Below are 18378 nucleotides of genomic sequence, written 5' to 3' on the forward strand. Positions count from 1 at the left end.
GATAGTAGGTTTTTTACCCTTTTAACTGGTACAAAACTGACACCTTTATTCAAGGCATCATGTTTGCAATGACCACAACACAAGTAGTCAAAAAAGCAAACAAAAAGAAGCAACTCTGATAAGGATGATAATATGCACTGTCCTTGAAGTTGATTGGCCCACACCCGAGACGGCTTTCTTTAGAGCCTAGTCCCCATTGGTGTAGGGCCAGATGACACCAGAAGGCGTACAACTCAAACACAGTGCAATATCAGAGTATTGAGAGCTCGGGGTAAGCATTTACACTATGAGATCTCTTTTACCAGTGGCAAAATATGATAGTAGTACCAGTTAAAAGGGTAAAAAACCTACTATCATATTTTGCCACTGGTAAAAGAGATCTCATAGTGTAAATGCTTACCCCGAGCTCTCAATACTCTGATATTGCACTGTGTTTGAGTTGTACGCCTTCTGGTGTCATCTGGCCCTACACCAATGGGGACTAGGCTCTAAAGAAAGCCGTCTCGGGTGTGGGCCAATCAACTTCAAGGACAGTGCATATTATCATCCTTATCAGAGTTGCTTCTTTTTGTTTGCTTTTTTGACTACTTGTGTTGTGGTCATTGCAAACATGATGCCTTGAATAAAGGTGTCAGTTTTGTACCAGTTAAAAGGGTAAAAAACCTACTATCATATTTTGCCACTGGTAAAAGAGATCTCATAGTGCGATTTGAAGCATGTTTTATTTTTTTTGGGGGGGGGCAGAGCTTTGTGACGTCATATTTGAGGGGGTCTGACTTTTTGTGACGCCGTGTGACGAGAGGGGGGGGGGTCAAAAATCGGCCAAAATCGCGTGACGTCATTTATGGACGGCTCCTAACATGGTCCCTCGCATGCGTGGGTTTTCTCTACGTACTCCGGTGTCCTCCCACATGTATAAACACTCACTAATTGGCTGAAAACATCTCAATATATAGAGAACTGCAGAGCAATTGTTGGTGTCGGCTTATCACACGGGCAGGCCTTACAGCTTTGTCTGGGGTTCCTCAGCGATTGTGATATGCAAATAGCATGAACGTCGCTATACAAAACTAATAATTAAATGATGATAATAGTTTTTCCCCTTTTTTCTAGCAACAAAACAGGTTTTAAGATGTTCAGTTTGGTGTTTTAACATCTCAACACCTGTTTTGTTGCCAGAAAAAAGGGGAAAACCTATCATCATATTTTGGTACTGGCAAAGGACGTCCCATGATGTAATAATTAGATTTTTATCATTAACAATCTTAAAACATTGCAACTGAATCTCACATGTGTTTTATGTGCATTAACATTAAGAAATTGTAAATACGCTCATAAATTTGAACATCGCATTCTTAATCATAGTACATTATTATTTAAGGCATGTTAATGGCTCATTATAAAACGTATTTTTCACAATTTTATTGCGCTATCAAATTCCTGGTATTATATCCGGGCCGAACTCCCCATGTGTTAAATAACTTCCCTCAGAAGCAGGATTCTTGAAGGTACCTTCAAGAACCAATGTTTATCTAAACACTAGCTAAGGATTCATATTCTAAGTTCTTTCGTTAAAGTCACGTAGAAAGGAAATAATAAAAAATTAACCCGTAAAAACAAAGTTGTTCACTATAAATCCTTTATATGCGTGGCATCGGGGCGGCTAGAGTCCTCTCGTCCTCTGGCTTGAGATGGCTGCCACCTATGGGTCAGATGATTGTCTGGCAGCATTAAACAATTGGTAATTAAATATTTTTAAAAAATTCCCTAAACAGTGTAAAATTTTGGAAATTTTTTTTCACGAAAATGCATTGTCACGCACAACGAGTCTGTGTGCAAAATGTCAGCTCGATTGGATCACGGGAAGTGGGTTAAAAAACGACCGAAAGATTTGCACGGTCCTAAGCAAGCAAGCGAACTTAATATAAAGGATTCAAAAATATAAAAAAAAAAATTCTCACAACACAAGCAATCATCATCAGGTGTGAAATCCACACCTGATGATGATTGCTTTTTGTTACAGTCGAAACGTCGTGAGAATTTGATTGTTTTATATTTTTATTATTTTATTATTTCCCTTCTACGTGACTTTACCGAAAGAACCAAGAATATGAATTCATACAGTCACGAAAGAAACTTTAAATCAAAAAATAAAACTAGCTAAGGAGGTGCTGCACTCCCCCACACACTGCTCCAGAGAAATGATTTGCGCAAGAAGTCCAACCAATCTGTTTAATTCTCAGCGGTGGGATTTAACCAATGTGGTCAAAAAAATAAATGTAATGTGTTTTGTTTATGCCGTCATTGGTGACCATGCCGAGGTCAACAACTCGCTACTTTTGTGAACACAATTCAATCGCGGGTGGCTGAACGCAGACTCAAATCCAGAATCTCAACGGCGCTCTCCACAATCCTTGACCTCTGCGTCACCAGGTCATCTCATTAAGGCCTCATGCAGCAATCGAGGTGGTTGTTATGAACATTTTGTGAAATTCTGTATTCCAATGTTCAAATGATGTGTGGCAATGAATTTGATGTTAATAGAACACGAATCTTGGCTACGCTTTGTGATTAAACGTGTACTGGCTGCCACTTTGGCGCTATTGCAAAACACTGTCGCAAAAGCATTCCAGACACGTATTCCATATTAGGCTTTGTGGAGTGTTTGTTGTATTCTTGGGTAATACTGTAATGTTATTCATCACCATTCCTTTACTATTTTATTTTTAATTACGTTTTAACGGAGTTATTTCTCGGATTAATATTATGTATTGTGTCCGTGAGCTTTCACAATTCATGAAATGGCTCGTACTGAAAATAAATATTCGTATTTTTTGTATATACAGAAGGAATATTTATATGTACTATGTATACGTAAAGTGTGAACAATTACAATATGTCCAGAAAGATATCATCCGTTATTAAAGACAACGGTCTGAACTGCACGGCGAAATATTGGGCTTATTAGCTACGTACAGTGCAAAAGAAGTTCAACATACGTCATGTGCAAGTTCAAGTTGATGTCAAAGTAACAAAAAGCTTGAGTGATCGTCAACGGCGCGGGGACAGAAGCATTCAAAACAATCAGAGCCAAGACGTCGGTGAACACCTGGAGGCTCTCTGTAATCTTGATTCGACGTGTGTTACTAATACCATGGCAGACACGTTGAGCTCATGATATTGAACAAAGCGAAAACGAATCGCCCCTATTCCCCGCATTACAAGATGCTCCAAGATAGTAAGGGACAGCGTGAACGCGTGTGTGTCTGTCTCAACGTGTGTACAATTCGTGTGACACACACACACGGCACGCACAGCACGCGCGCCCACCGGCAGGATTTGGTGACGCACCCCAGCAAACGCAGGGGTGGAAGGCGCACCTCGTGCTCCGATGAATACGGTAACACTTTGCCGAACGACGATTTGCCAATGGAGTGCACCGGTTACACACATGCCCATCAGATAGCGCGGAGCGGATCGGTGTCGACGACACTCGTATACCAATGTGCACAGCTTGCAATCGATACTTTGTTTTTTTTAATTGGCAGCCAGTGCAGACCATCACGAGTGGTCGGTGCGGATGCGGTCGTAGTTCCGCTGCTGCACGAGCAGACGTGCCGCTGAGTTCAGGGCAGACTGGGGTGGCAGCAGTTGGATGGCGCTGATGCGTCTGAAGGCGCGTTTCCCGCGGGATACTCCACACGGCTGGCGACGAACGCGCGGACTCGTGCCCTCGCTGCGGCAAGAGCCAATGAACGGCGGCGTTTAAATTACCTGGCTGCGGATACATTGCCACGTGATAGGCCACTTCGTTGAGCAAACATTCGTGGCGAGGTCGCTCCTGAAAAATATCTTCATAGCTCAGTGGGCCGTAACTGGTCATGTAAAATTTAAAAAAAACATCGTTCAGTTTATAGTTTAGTATACATTTCCACGTGAAAAGCCACTTCTTTGAGCTATCATTTGTGGCCAGTTCGCTTCTGAAAAAGAGCTAAATCGCTCAGCGGGGCTTTCCTGGTAAAATAAAAAATAAGTTTCAATGGTTCATAGTTGTATTGCTGCTGTAGCTGGTAATAGCACCTGCCCGCCAAACGCCGCATGTGTGTAGAAAATATCAGTTCAGGGTCAATGCCAACGACCAGGAACTTAACATCAGCAGACGGTGGGATGTGTGTGTGCTCCGCGGAGTGATGATCCGACACTGAACCTGTGCGAAGTTCAGTGAACTGGGTCTTCTCAGCTTTTAACTTCAGCTGGTTTGATCACGTCCACTGGTCAATGTCATCAAATGCAGGAGCTGAGGCGCGAAACCGATGCGACACGTGAAGCCGCTTTATCATGAGAGTAAAGCCGCGTGTGATCAGCGCACGCGTGCCTGTGTCTGTGTGCGCACGCGGTCGTGTAGTGTGTGCGTGCGTGTGTTGTGTGCGTGCGTGTGTTGTGTGCGTGCGTGCGTGTGTTGTGTGGGGAGCGATAGTGTAGTGGTTAGCGCGCTGCGCTACGAACCCGGCGACACGAGTTCGATTCCCGCTCGCGGCCAAGACCAGTGACGATTATCTGAACCGGTCTTGGGCCTCCCCTAGGTCGGCTCAGCCTCAAATGAGTACACTAGTGTGCCGTGTAAACTTCGCCACTAGGGACACAAAGGCGGCCGGGCGTGGTGCTGGCCACCCATGCCCTCGCGCGCCGTGTCGGCCTTGGTAAGTGCTCGCTGACAGCACTTGCCCCGACAGTCGGTGAAGACTATACGGGGATCTTTGTCTTTGCACGCCAAGGCCGTGAAGGCCGTGATGGTTGTGATGTCAGCCGTGTAGAAGAAGAGAGCACTGGACCCAGAGCCCCTTGCTCGTGGCACTGCACAGTGTACTGCTGACTCGGCTTCATTGCTAAACCAGCGACGGCTACCTTCTAGAGTCCGCTGTCGATTGATCCGCGACACGACAGTATCGATACCGCCGACTCCGAACGCTTTTGTGAAAGTTGGCCGACGGGGATGTCACTCACGGTCGACCCGTGTCGAAACGCAGCAGACGTCGAGCAGACCAAGGCGGTGTTACGTCTCCACGATGAGACGCTTAACGACGCATCGGAAACGACCTTGAGTGCGTCATGCAGTCGCTGTTGAATTGATGTTGACGGGAGGCTAACTGTGAAGGTAGGAAGGAACGGTACGAGCCGACGGCAGATGAACTCAACAACTCTGGACATGCATGCGAGGTCGGAGATTGGTCTGTGGTTTTTTTGTGTCAGCTGGCTCAGCAATTCCCCTTCTTTTTTGGACGCGGTACAAACAGTGGCGTGCCCGCTGATGCAACGGTAGCGGATTGCGATGAAGCGATGCGTTGCACAGATCCATGGCAAATGGTGGAATCTCCGGGAGAAACTCCACACGTACGCTCGTTGGTTGTTAACGTATCAAGTGCACATGGCTTCAAAGGGGCAATTGGTCAAACGTTGCGTGTTTAACCGTCGGTATGCGCTCGTTAAAATGTATATATATATTTATCCATTAACAATGACATGGGTAATAAGTAATTAACCGGCTGAGGAAGATGAAATAGATGCCTTTCTTTTCCATTGGAAGTAATCTACGCAGTACGAGGCGAGGCTTATATGACCTGATATTTATATTAAGTGCTCCTTCAGTTGCTTCTGTTGAGGCTCTTCATGTGTATTAGCTTTGGTGGTTTGTCATCTGTGACGTCAATGTCTCGCAAAAGATCAAAAAGAATGTCAGAGCGATGTTTTTTGCACATATGTTTGGCATATCGAATGATTCATTCTGTATCATTACGATCATATATTTTTGTTTTTACTATTTAAAGATAGTTCGGAAATTCCAAGCACACAAGTTGGCTTGTGAGAACATTAGATAAATTATAATTTCCGGTGTTTATTAATGTTTTTGGAGGGAAAAATGCGTTTGACCAATCAACAAGCAGACCTGTGTGTACATGTTTGCCAAAAGAGACGAAAATGCTCGTGTTAGATTGATGGCTTAAGGCAGTGCCACACATACCACTCTTAAAATGTTAGTTTTATAGATAGACTTATTTACATCAATCTTTAATTTGTAAAGTTTGTTGAACATTGTCAGCCACTTTTTTGGAATACCACCTCAATTTCTCGATCTCACATCTATGCTTGATAAAAAGATGCTGCATTGTTTTAATATTAGCCTCGTAAATATAACTTTCCATCGTACTTTACTGCAAATAATAACAACGGTATCATTGATCATGCAAACATCTCCATAGCCATATTTTATTGTAATGAAACAAATGAATTACGTTATACGTTGTATTAATTACAACAGGGTAGGAGCAAAACGTGGCCACGAAGTTTCTTCTTTTCCAGTGTTTACAAATATTTGCTCCCCACAATTTATTTTAATTGCGCAAAAAAGCGTAACGTCACGAGGGGATGAACCCATTCGGAAATCTCTGAAGAGCAGAGTGCACCGCATGTCAAAAGAATGGCTCAAGGACCTCTTCATTTTCCCACAACTCTTCTGTGAGATCAATATTCAGAAGACAGGCAAATCTCATACGTAAATAATTCTCAGACTCTCAGAAACATTTTTTTTTTGGAAAATCAAATTGAGTGTTAAGGGTTTTTTTTTGTGTTTACTGTCATTGGAAACAGGACTGAGACCATACAATCATTACATTTAAGAACGAAGTGTAATCACAGGTGGCTTACACCTGGTGTCTGACCCTGGCATCTTTCGAACGCTGGCTCAGTGTTCTGACCTCTGATCCACCCGGACACCGAGGCAACTGAGTTTCTACAACAAAGTCTCCAACTTTATCTTCAGTGTGTTCTCTACATTCAAGAGATCTTGAACCATTGATACCCAAGTGGCTATGTTGAATACGCATATTAAAGTATGACATTTAGCACGTGCGAAGATTGACTTTCTCTGCATGGAAATACAATTTATTGGATGTGTACCTGAATATTCCCAGTTCGTCTTTCTAAACTACGTGGCAGGTGTGAGTGAATAAGTCTTCTATGTTGTTAAAAGTAACCTCATTAGCAGCCATTTTCTACCCACTGCTAGATGAAGGCCTTTCCATGCCATCGCCATCCCTCAAGGTCCCGTCATGACACAATCCATCTCGCTTCCAGACATGGGATAATCTCTTTGCAGTGGTCACCCTCTTGGACACGTTCTCTCCTTTGGCTGACATTCCATCAATCCATTCTTATCAGCCGTTAGCCCTCCTCGCAATGGGTCCTGCGTCATACTACTAATCAATGTAATTCCCAGGATTAATTTCCCAATACATTTCTGCACACTTTTCAACGTTTGTTCCATTTTCTTTGTCGGTGTCCGTGTCTCCGTTGCTGCTTATGACCAGCTCCGGTTTGGTAGCCGCAGTCTCACTCCGAATCAGTCGCGCAGCGTTATCTCTTCATCAGCTGCATCACGCCGTGTGGAAGCTATCTGGTCTGTCACTCCATACGAAGCTCTAGGTCTTCTCGGCCACAATTATAATCTCCTTTCTCTTTGCTTCGTGTTTAGTTTGTTGTCCTTCCCCCGCACCTCCGATTAACACGGTTGGCTATGTATGGTGGCATGGAAGTTTAACGTACTTATATACTGTTATAGCAGACAATATGAACTGATTGAGAGTTTTCTTCAGGAAAATATATATAATTTTCTTTATTATTATTTTGAAATACTGTCACATTTTGTTAAAGCACTCCAATCTGTTCTCACTCACCTATGTATGTTATTTCTTGTTGTGACCCTCCAATAATGATGTTTTTTTGCTGAGTGACCTAGTGTACATGACACAATTATGTCTGAGCCCAACTTTGCAGCGGCATTTATTGATGTGTGACTGTGGTCACCCGGAATGGACCGTGGTACATATACATAAATACAAAGGAGGCATCACAGCAATGCAACGCAATATTCTAGCTCAGCCACATAAACGTAAAACAATAGTTGTTGCTTTCGCCTACATTCGTCATGAGACAAATAAGTGTATGTGTGGCTATTTGTTGTCACGTGTTAAGCTAGTTCTTCAAATGTCATCTGTGCAAACTTCACACGCGTGTTTTTCTCTTGTCGGACACAGGATTTGAAAACATGTCCACGCAAGAAGTGTTCCTCCTCGTGTAGTTGTAAAAAAAAAAATTGAATGCATGGTTCAAAATACGTAAATAGATGCTGGCAGAGTGAGGCTCACAAAGGAAACGGCACCGCGTATATTTCCAATGTCCACTTGCATACAGTGGTAAATGTTTTTACATTTTCATGTTTTTTACGTTCAATGATATGCAGACCTATTTAATGGAGTATTCATGTTTTTTTTTTATAATTTTGATCTGCAGATTTAAACGTCTGGAAATAATTTAGAACAGAAACTGTACTATACTTGGATTTTTTTTTTTACCAAATATGTACCGAACTTTTGCCATGACAGACAAAAAAATTCAGGATCTGAATTAAATTCAGGATCTGAATTGATGTGTCTGCAGTTCCCAATAACATGGCTATTCTTGTTGGTTTGGCATGGATGAGTCAAAACAAGCAAAATTAATATACTATTTTGATTTAATTACACACGAGGTATGATAATGACGTACCCCGTGCCTGAATATGTTTTCTCAATGCAAGACAAATTGTTTCTGACGGTGAATTTTCATTATAAAGTTTTTTTCCCCCCATAGTATTCTTTTCCACCGTTTAAGTCCTCGTGGGGATGTGCGATCGTGCTGGAAGGCCAGGTTTAATGAATTATTTTGCAGTCCCACGGTAACAATTCAGACGAAGGTTATTTGGTTCAACGGTTGTATTGCGCAGTGTTCAGGGCACTGACAAGCTCGCAGGTTATGGGTCAAGAGGGGCAGGGGGGCGTCCCTGAACAGCCGTCGCGATGATGACCTAAACCCCGCGCCTGACGTGTAAACGTGGCCGAGAATTCATATCGCTCGCCGTCGACTTTCTCCCGCGAGGACGCGGCTAAGCCCTCCACCCCCCCCCCCCCGGTGTCTGGCAAAACAAATTCGGAATCCATCTGTGACCTGTTTTCCTTTTAACCCTATAATTGCAAATATCAAATGCTCATATGTTGGCATTGTGAACCATCTGCGCCCATTTGTGTGGCTGTAATGGGCAAAATGCTTGCTTGCACATAATGCATGTGTTGATATATATATCAGGGATGTTAAGACACGTAGATTAATGTTGATTTTTAAGCTGGCGATACGTGCGTTGAATGGCGTGGAAAGGTTCTCGTTTGTACTTCGGTTGAGAGACAGGAAGGTAACATACACGAGTTAAAGACATCATATTAATTGTCCGTAAAGGTTAGTTGGCTGGGGCAGGACACGTTGCTACAAGGGATCATGGGCGGTGGTCGATACGAATGAGTGAGTGGCTACCAAGGGAGAGAACACGTCTGATGGGATGTCCACCATGTAGATGGAGAGATTAAACCAGCTCACGCGATCATTACTCACAATGATGATTTGGCGTATGTATTACAACCTATACGCTGATGGCCACCCATATTCATCGCTGTAAAAAAAAGGATTGATTCGTGAATAATATTGTGGCGCTAAATCGTGACAATTCATCAAATCACCTACTGTGATGAATCCTTTCTTATTTTGTTTTTTTCTCCCCCCCCCCCATTGTTATTATTGGCACCATGTCATGTGAAGAAGTATCCATGTCTCGGTGCTGGAATATAACTAAATAAAGCTCGGGACTAAATGTAATGTGACGGTTGGTTTTGCAACCATTGGCAACCCGGCTGAGACGATCAACTCACTCTTTGGTTATATCGGAAAAGTCACGTAGAAAGAAAAATAAATAAATTAAATAATAGCATACGACGTTTCGATTGCAACACAAGCAATCATCAATCATCATGATGATTGCTTGCGTTGCAATCGAAACGTGACTTTACCGAAACAACCAAAGAGTAATTCCTGCAGTCACGAAAGTGCCAAATCAAGTTTGATGATCAACTCACGACACTAAACAAACTCTCTTTAATTCAAATCCAGAATCTAAGCGGTGCCAAGCTCAGGGTTCTGTCGTCAGAGCCACCCTGCCATCTCCCACAATTGTGAGGATTGAAATCGTGTAGTCTTGCTTTTCACAATGGAAAACATATCACGACAATGAATTGAATCGCTGGAAAGAGGAAGGTTGATTGGGAATGTTGTGAATCATTACACCTCAAATAAAGAACACATATATATCCTCAATACCATGCAATGCTACACACAAATACAATGATTAACGTAAGCGATGGGTCAATTATCTTTGCCTACAGTGCAAATGCGATCGCGCATACGCTGGAATTCACACACGCGCCATTGAAACAGCATGCATTGCATAAGAAAAAAAAATCACAAAGCTACCCTTCATCCATACACGCTACAGACATTATGGGTAAGTGGAAATACTATATAGTAGATATAGAACTCCAAGAGCAAAATTGAACAAGATGGCCAACAACCGTAATTATCTTTCGTGATTATTTTTGGCTAATGTTAAATGATACCAGGCTCCTTCTCTGATATCATTGAGAGGGACATTACGTGGGTAATTAGTGTATATGTCAGGCTGGATTAGCAGACATATTAGCACCCATTAGGACCTAATGGTTTTAGCTGTATGGTCTTGAACCAGGTCAACGGGTGTAATGTTTTTGCGCATATGCCAGAACACAAACATTTCATATACAATATCTCTGAAATATTATTGTAAGATTGAACACGATCGTGCTGTGGAAATCGGCTGAGCAACGTGGCACTTTGCGGCTGATGATTTTTCTTTTGATATACCTTCAAATGACAATGCATTTCAATGCGTTACATGATTCATGCATCTGACACAGGAGTATGGTCACTGTCTGTCCACAATAAGCAGGAATCTGGTCAGGCATTTACACTTATTATTATTATTCAAATATTGTGGGGTGCAGGAGTGTATTTGCATATAAATACACGTGCATGAGGATCGGTGGTTCAGTGATTGGCGCACTTGTAGCTACAAATCTGGCGACTTGAGTTCAATTCCCTGCAACATTTATTATTCGTGGCGAGTGATATCAGAACTGGTCCTAGGCCTGGTGCAGTGGGTAAACATCAGCGCTGGGGAGATTGAAGTGGCCAGACCTGGTGCTGGCCACACTATGGCATTTTCTGCTCGACAAGCCTTAATAGGATAATTGTTTTTAAATCCTTTATATTAAGTTCGCTTGCTTGCTTAGGACCGTGCAAATCTTTCGGTCGTTTTTTAACCCACTTCCCGTGATCCAATCGAGCTGACATTTTCCACACAGACTCGTTGTGCGTGACAATTAATTTTCGTGAAAAAAATAATTCCAAAATTTTACACTTTTTAGGACAAAAATATTATATTTAATTACCAATTGCTTAATGGTGCAATGCAATCATCTGACCTATAGGTGGCAGCCATCTCAAGCCAGAGGACAAGAGGACTCTAGCCGCCACGCATATAAAGGATTTATAGTGAAAAACTTTGCTTTTACGGGTTATACTCATTTATCCTTCTATCTGGTAACAAAACTGACACCTTTTTTACAAGGAGTCATGTTTGCATAGACCACAATACCTGCAGCCATAATGCAAACAAAAAACATAACTCTGATAATGTATGCACTGTCCTTGAAGTTGATTGGTCCACACCCGAGACAGCTTTCCTTAGAGCCTAGTCTCACATGGGTTGGACCAGATGACGCCAAAAGGTGCACAACTCAAAGACAATGCACCATCAGAGTATGAGAGCTCGGGGTAAGCATTTACACCATTGGAACCTCCTTTGCCAGTAAAAAATATGATAATTGTTTTTTTACCCTTCTATCTGGCAACAAAACTGACACCTTTTTTACAAGGAGTCATGTTTGCATAGTTGATTGACCAATCAACTTCAAGGACAGTGCATATATTATCAGAGTTGTGTTTTTTGTTTGCATTATGGCTGCAGGTATTGTGGTCTATGCAAACATGACTCCTTGTAAAAAAAAGGTGTCAGTTTTGTTGCCAGATAGAAGGGTAAAAAAACAATTATCATATTTTTACTGGCAAATGAGGTTCCATGGTGTAAAAGCCTTAATAGGTCACGAACTACGCGAGCCCCAAAACTATATGTAGGCGATAGAGGGGATCTTTTGTGCATGGATGCTCTCTCATAAGCATGGCCGTCTGTACATGTATTTGTTCATCATGTTTCTAGTCAAAATAACAGAATACAGTATTTATTATTCATGCAAATACAGTCGACAAACATGACACCGTTGTTAAAGGCAGACACACAGAATGTCTGGTTCACAAAACACTATTTTTTTACGAACTATAAAACGTATTATTCCATGGGTGACCAATGTAAAGTAGATGCTATAGTGGAAAGAAAAAAGAGATGCATTAGATATTTTATAACGGCTCACGCGGAAGATAGGAGCTGTTAATCATATGCGCATGTTCCGACTCGCACAGAGCAGTGTTCCATTTTGCAGGCTGTTTTGGTGACACGTCGACAGCTTCATTGGTCATGTAAATACATTTTATTACTTCCAAATTTAACACAACATTAATTTTGAAGTCTGCCAACTTTTGCACATTAATTCCTTTCATTAATTTGCAGCAGAGTGACGTTCATTACAACTAAGCAGTTCTCAAATCTGAATTACTCCACGCAGATGTTTTTCAAGTTACAAACACATTCATCGTACTGTATATCGTTTGGAAAAATCCCAGTCTTTTGTGCGTTGGTATTCAGACATCTCCTCCTTCTGTACCCACGATAGGACATGCAACAGATATAGCCCCTTGCAAGAACACATAGTTGCCATCCTTTGTCAATCATGTGATTTCGTGTGTTCTCCTTTTGTTAACAGCCAAATTACTTGTGAATATACATTTCAAAGTATTCAGCGTCCTTTGTCAATGAATAATGAAACAAGTAATATCGTTTGTTCCTCTTTTGTTAAGAGCCGAGCCACTTGTGAAAATGCATTTCAAAGTATTCAGCATCCTTTGTCAATGAAGAAAGAAACATGTAATCTCGTTTGTTATTTTTTTGTTAAAACCCAAGCCACTCGTGGAAATGCATTTCAATGTATGCAGCAGTACACAGAATAACATTTCGGTTATTATTATTATTATGAGAACAGTGACATTGATTAAAAAAATGTATCCAAGATTATACCATTTGAATTGTATTTATATAAATATAACATTTACATTTTGTATGTCCTGCAAATACGTAGCTTGCATAAGTGTAACAATGTTTTCGTAAATGCCCACGCCATCTTAACCAATCATTGCCCACCCAATGCTGAATGAACGTTGCAACCATCCCTCATGGTTCTACAAAACCACAACGCACCTCACTCTTGAACATCAATTACATCTCGCACCTCCGATTGGCACGATTGGCTACATATGGTGCGAAAGAAGTTCAACATACATACATCTCTACGGTGGTTTTGACCATTGGCCATCATCAATTGAACCTGCGTGTCCTGCACAAGCCCATTCACCTTTTTTGTGATGTCTTTGATTTGCGTTTGTTCTCTGGTCCATACGTTCCTCTTTCTGTCCCTCGGTGTTATACCAAACGTGCATCTATCCACGCTTTTTTGTGCACTTTTCAGCATTTGCGATACAGTATTTTCTTTGTCAGTGTTCAAGGCTCTGATTCGTGTGTCATTGTGGGTGATATGTGCTCATGAATAGTATGTAGTAACCATTGATATTCCAATGGGGTAGTGCCTTGACATGGCAAAGAAGCTTGGGAGCCTTGTTGATTTGAGTAACTATGTTGGATAGGGGCAGCGCACCCACACCAGTCTGATAATCTGTGAGACACGGAACAAGATGTGCTGCCCTCACCAACCAACAGTGACCATGCCACAGTCATTTGTCAATTATCTATTGACACGTATCATCATCAGCCATGATAAATGCACTGCTGGATAATCATGCCCAAGTCTATTTACTTTTATGGAAGTAAATTTTGATGTAACGAATTTGTCCGTATTCTCTGAGTCACGTGTTCCTCTTCTTATCTCTCAGTGTAATTTTCAGCATGCATCTCTCCATGCTAGTTTCAGCACGTTTCAGATTTTGTCCCATTTTCAGAGTCCATATGTCCAATGCATCTGTCAGGACCCCAATCGACAGGGTGTATTCGTGTCGATAAATAATCGATGGCGAACCGAGAACAAAATTATCAACTGAAAAGGGGACCGACAGAAGCATGAAGTACTAATTGAAGATTAAATTTGATCACGAAAAGGAACAATGCAGGGTTGTTTAAAGAAGTATGTTTTCAATCGTTACCATTCGGGAGACTTCATGAATGTAAATACATATTTAGCACCAGCTTAAGCGGCTGATTTTCGTTATGTTTTGCCCCATGTACACAGGTGAGTGACCATGTAAACAGCGACTCATTGTTGTCGACGTTTCACTCTCGAGCTGAACGTGGAATGGGTGGCTCAAAGGTCAGATTGCTGAGCTGGTTCCGATGAGGTCATGGGTTCCAATACGGGCAGCTGCTGCCTGTCATAAAACTGGGTTCTTAAGTGTTGGCGACTTCATTGGTCTCAACCCGTTCATCAACGACTGCACACAAAAACAACAACAACAACAAAACCCACGGAATAAAATTCGGCTCTGCAACTTAAATTGGCTAAATTCCACCTCTGCGACTTCAAATATCCGTGGTATCCTCCTCCGCGTGACGCTGCGAAAGCTTCAAATCTAGAACGAATATGAAGGTACTCATCCTCCCCGCCCGACTCCTTGCAATTTGGAGCTGAGACTTCGCAATTTGCGCCCCTCGTGACCCGTTCTTCTTCTTCTCTCGTACGGCTGATGTAGATGCAGAGCAACGACTGCAATTCCGCATTCAGGTGGTCAAGGCATATAACCGCGTCAGGAACAGCGGAGTGTATCGCTGTGATGTCTCCGTCGTATTCGTGGATCGGGTATTGCTTCGAAATATGTTTAATGGTCTGTTCTGGATGAACACAGTCGCACATTGGAGAGTTGGTAATTTTCCATTTGTGCACCAGGTATCCGCATCTGCCATGGTTCGTACGGATGTGGTTTAGGGTGGACCATGAGCTTCGTGGAAGATCAAAACCAGGGATCTTCTGCGTTGGATCTTTCACAAGGTGTTTGTCTGTGACTTATTTTGAACTCCATTCAGCTCTCCAAGCTTCATTGAGGTTAAACTTCAACGCATTGTTGAAGATTAAGGGCATGGGTCCAAAAGGGCTTGCGTGATTTCAAGCGACGGTGAATGGGTAAGCCCCAGTTTTTTCTCGATTTGCCATCGTTGATGTCCGTAGCACTGGTGCTGATGCTGCCCAGCTTGTGCTTGCCAATTGTTGGGCCAGGTTGACCATTATTTTGGTTTTGGCGGCTACCTATTTTAGGTGATCGTGGAAGGTTAGCGTATGGTCCAGCTTCACTCCGATGTAGGTTGGAGTGGGGTCATGTAGGACAGTGTTGCCACAGAAGGTCACTTTCAGAGTGTGCTAGGCACTCCAATTATCAAGATAAAATGGGGATTTGGCTTGAGCCTCCATTTCCGGAAATATTCCCCCATGGTGTTTAGGTCTTGATTCAGAGTGGATTCGATGTCATTGAAAGTAACTGTTTGCGTTGTCAGGGCAAAGGTCATCCGCATATATAAATGTGCATGACCCGATTGGTGGCATGTTTCTCGTATCGAAATTGAAGAGCGTTTGCACGATTACTGAACCTTGTGGAAATCCATTGTTGAGGAACCCGACTGAGCTGGATTTGTTGCCTATATAGACACGCCGCACCCTATTGCTCAGCATCGTCCATATCAGACGCATTGTTTTGAGGCAGGGAATGGTCCTTGCGAGCTTCAACATCAGGCCCTGAATCCAGAATGTGTGGTAGGCCGATGAGAAGTGACCCCTAGTGGCGAAAAAAAATAATTTTCACTCCAAAGCATTCATTCTGATCAGAAAAGGAAGTGTCCGCTCTCCAGGTCAGGTTATATCCTCTCTGGAAACAGACTAGCATTTTATAAAATGGAAAAATAAATTGCCAATTTTTTGGTGCATTGATAATCCTTTTACCACTTTAGGTTTTCGAGTGACAATTTAAACATTGCATGAAACATATTCAAAATCCTAAAAATGTGCAAAGAAGCATGCAGAAATGCATTGATTGTATCATTCACACTAAGAGAAAGAGGAACGCGTGGATCAGAGAAGAAATACAAATTAGATACATCATAATGATTTAAGAGAAGAAAGTGGACTTTGGCAGGACAAACAGCTAAAAGGGATGATGGCCGATGATTAAGGCTGGTGATGGAATAGCAGTTAAGGGAGGGATCATGCCCGAGAAGATCAAGCGATGAGATCAGCTCCTGTGCAGAAGCAACGTGGATTGTGGCATCATTGGGCCACGATGGATGTTGATGATGTGGGCAGACCTTCAGCAGTGGATAGGTCATGGTTGATGATGATAACGATTAGTATACAGGTGAGCATGGATATTATGATCGTAATTTTCTCAACTTTTATAACCATTTTCCAATCAGCTGAAAGAGCACAAGAATAGGTAAATATGATAACGACACAAGATGATCGATCGACGTTATTACCTTCTAATTGTTCAATATCCCAATATTATGTTATCTATCCCCTGAAATCGTTTTTTTTTTATCCATGGTCAATTTGATGTTTGGGGAAATGCGAGCTGGTGGGGATGCTGGCCCCCGTGGCGCAAAGGGAGTAGTTGGGAAGATTTATCAAGGCAGGTAGATCATGTCAAACTCCCAACCTGCAGGGTGCAAACAGCCAGAGGCATTAATCATTATCACAGTTGCAGCCATAGCAGGAATCCAAATATTCCTTACAGCGACACAGTGTTTTGAAATGTGGATTTATTCCGGGTTAGAGAAAAAAAAGCAGTGATAGGTAATGATAAAATAAATGTGTTTTTGCGCATTGTAAATCGTAAATTCAGGTAGCTGCCTGCGATTGCCAGGTGCTTTATAGTGAGTCCGTGGTCTCTCTCTGGTCACAAAATACTGCAGAAACACGTCATATTAAAGTTGTTTTTTCGCTTAATGTCGCTAAAATTCTACCAGAAATTTTCAAATGTTTGCTTGACTTCCTTAGAACAAACATCTCGACAGCAGGGTGTGTGGGGAAGTGTAGCGTCCCAAGCATGGCTAAGAGGTCAATTTTTGCATTTCAATAGTTCTGTGATATATCCTTCCATGGGCCGTTATCTACCATTGAGAGTTCCAAACAGACATTTCTCTATCTCAAATCTTGACGCCAATTGCACATTTCAAATAAAATGCTTAAAACATATAACAAAAAAACAATGTATTATAAATGAGCATCTGGTCATCACACACGTCTTACCGAAGGCTGCCTGCAATATGACTGCACTTTTGTAAATGTAATGTTTGTGCTTCAAACGGTGTCCATTGCAAGCTGTGACCTTATTATGGAACACTTTGCAGTGGCATGGTGCAGCCAACAACATCTCGGCACGCGAAAGTCACTACACAGATGTGACCTTTGATATGAGTCCATTCCAGGTTAGCAAATTGCGTGTATCGCCTTTGACCAGCAATTTCACATTCATCAAAGAAACCGTCAGTGCAGGCATTCGTTATTGAGCTAGATTTGCTTGTAGAAATTGGCTGCAAGAAGCCCTAGCTTTGTATGATAATGCGTGACATCTGCCCTTTGTAGCGAGTAAGTTATTTTCGTATTGTGTATGAGTGCTGAATATTTGTTGTCGTTTTTAGACGATATGTCACGGGGATGGCATAATAGGGAGCTGTCTTGCAAAATTAATCTACGGTTTGCTTATATTTTAAAGACAGCAGTGCTTAGCTCAGTTACCAGAAAAATAGTATATGTATTATATCATATGGGATGGAACGGTGGAGTCGTTTTGCACACTGAACGATGAATTCAGTGACCTACATTACATTCTCAGCCATTGATATCAATGGTGAGTGATATCATATCAGCATGGGTCTTGGTCTCCCCCCCCCCTTCTCCTTTCAACTACCGATTCTGATCACTTTGGTGAAGTATGGTCAAACAACCCTCATGACCAGAGTATAGAGAGGCCTCCATTCAGAAGTGGATTAACAAAGGGGCTGTAAATTAATTGTGTATAATCATTTTAAATTAAATGAATAATACAGTCCTTTGTTTTGAATAAAACTCTTAAATTATAAATGCAAATAACGAAGGTCATAGCTTTCTTTGGAGAGTCTCAACAATGTTTCATGCAGTATGGCTTTTATCTGACTTGGCAGGATAATAACATTTGAGAACTTCCAACGCATAGATTGTTTCC

The sequence above is a fragment of the Lampetra fluviatilis genome, chromosome 12 (assembly GCF_964198595.1).
Source record: "Lampetra fluviatilis chromosome 12, kcLamFluv1.1, whole genome shotgun sequence".
Taxonomy (NCBI): domain Eukaryota; kingdom Metazoa; phylum Chordata; class Hyperoartia; order Petromyzontiformes; family Petromyzontidae; genus Lampetra; species Lampetra fluviatilis.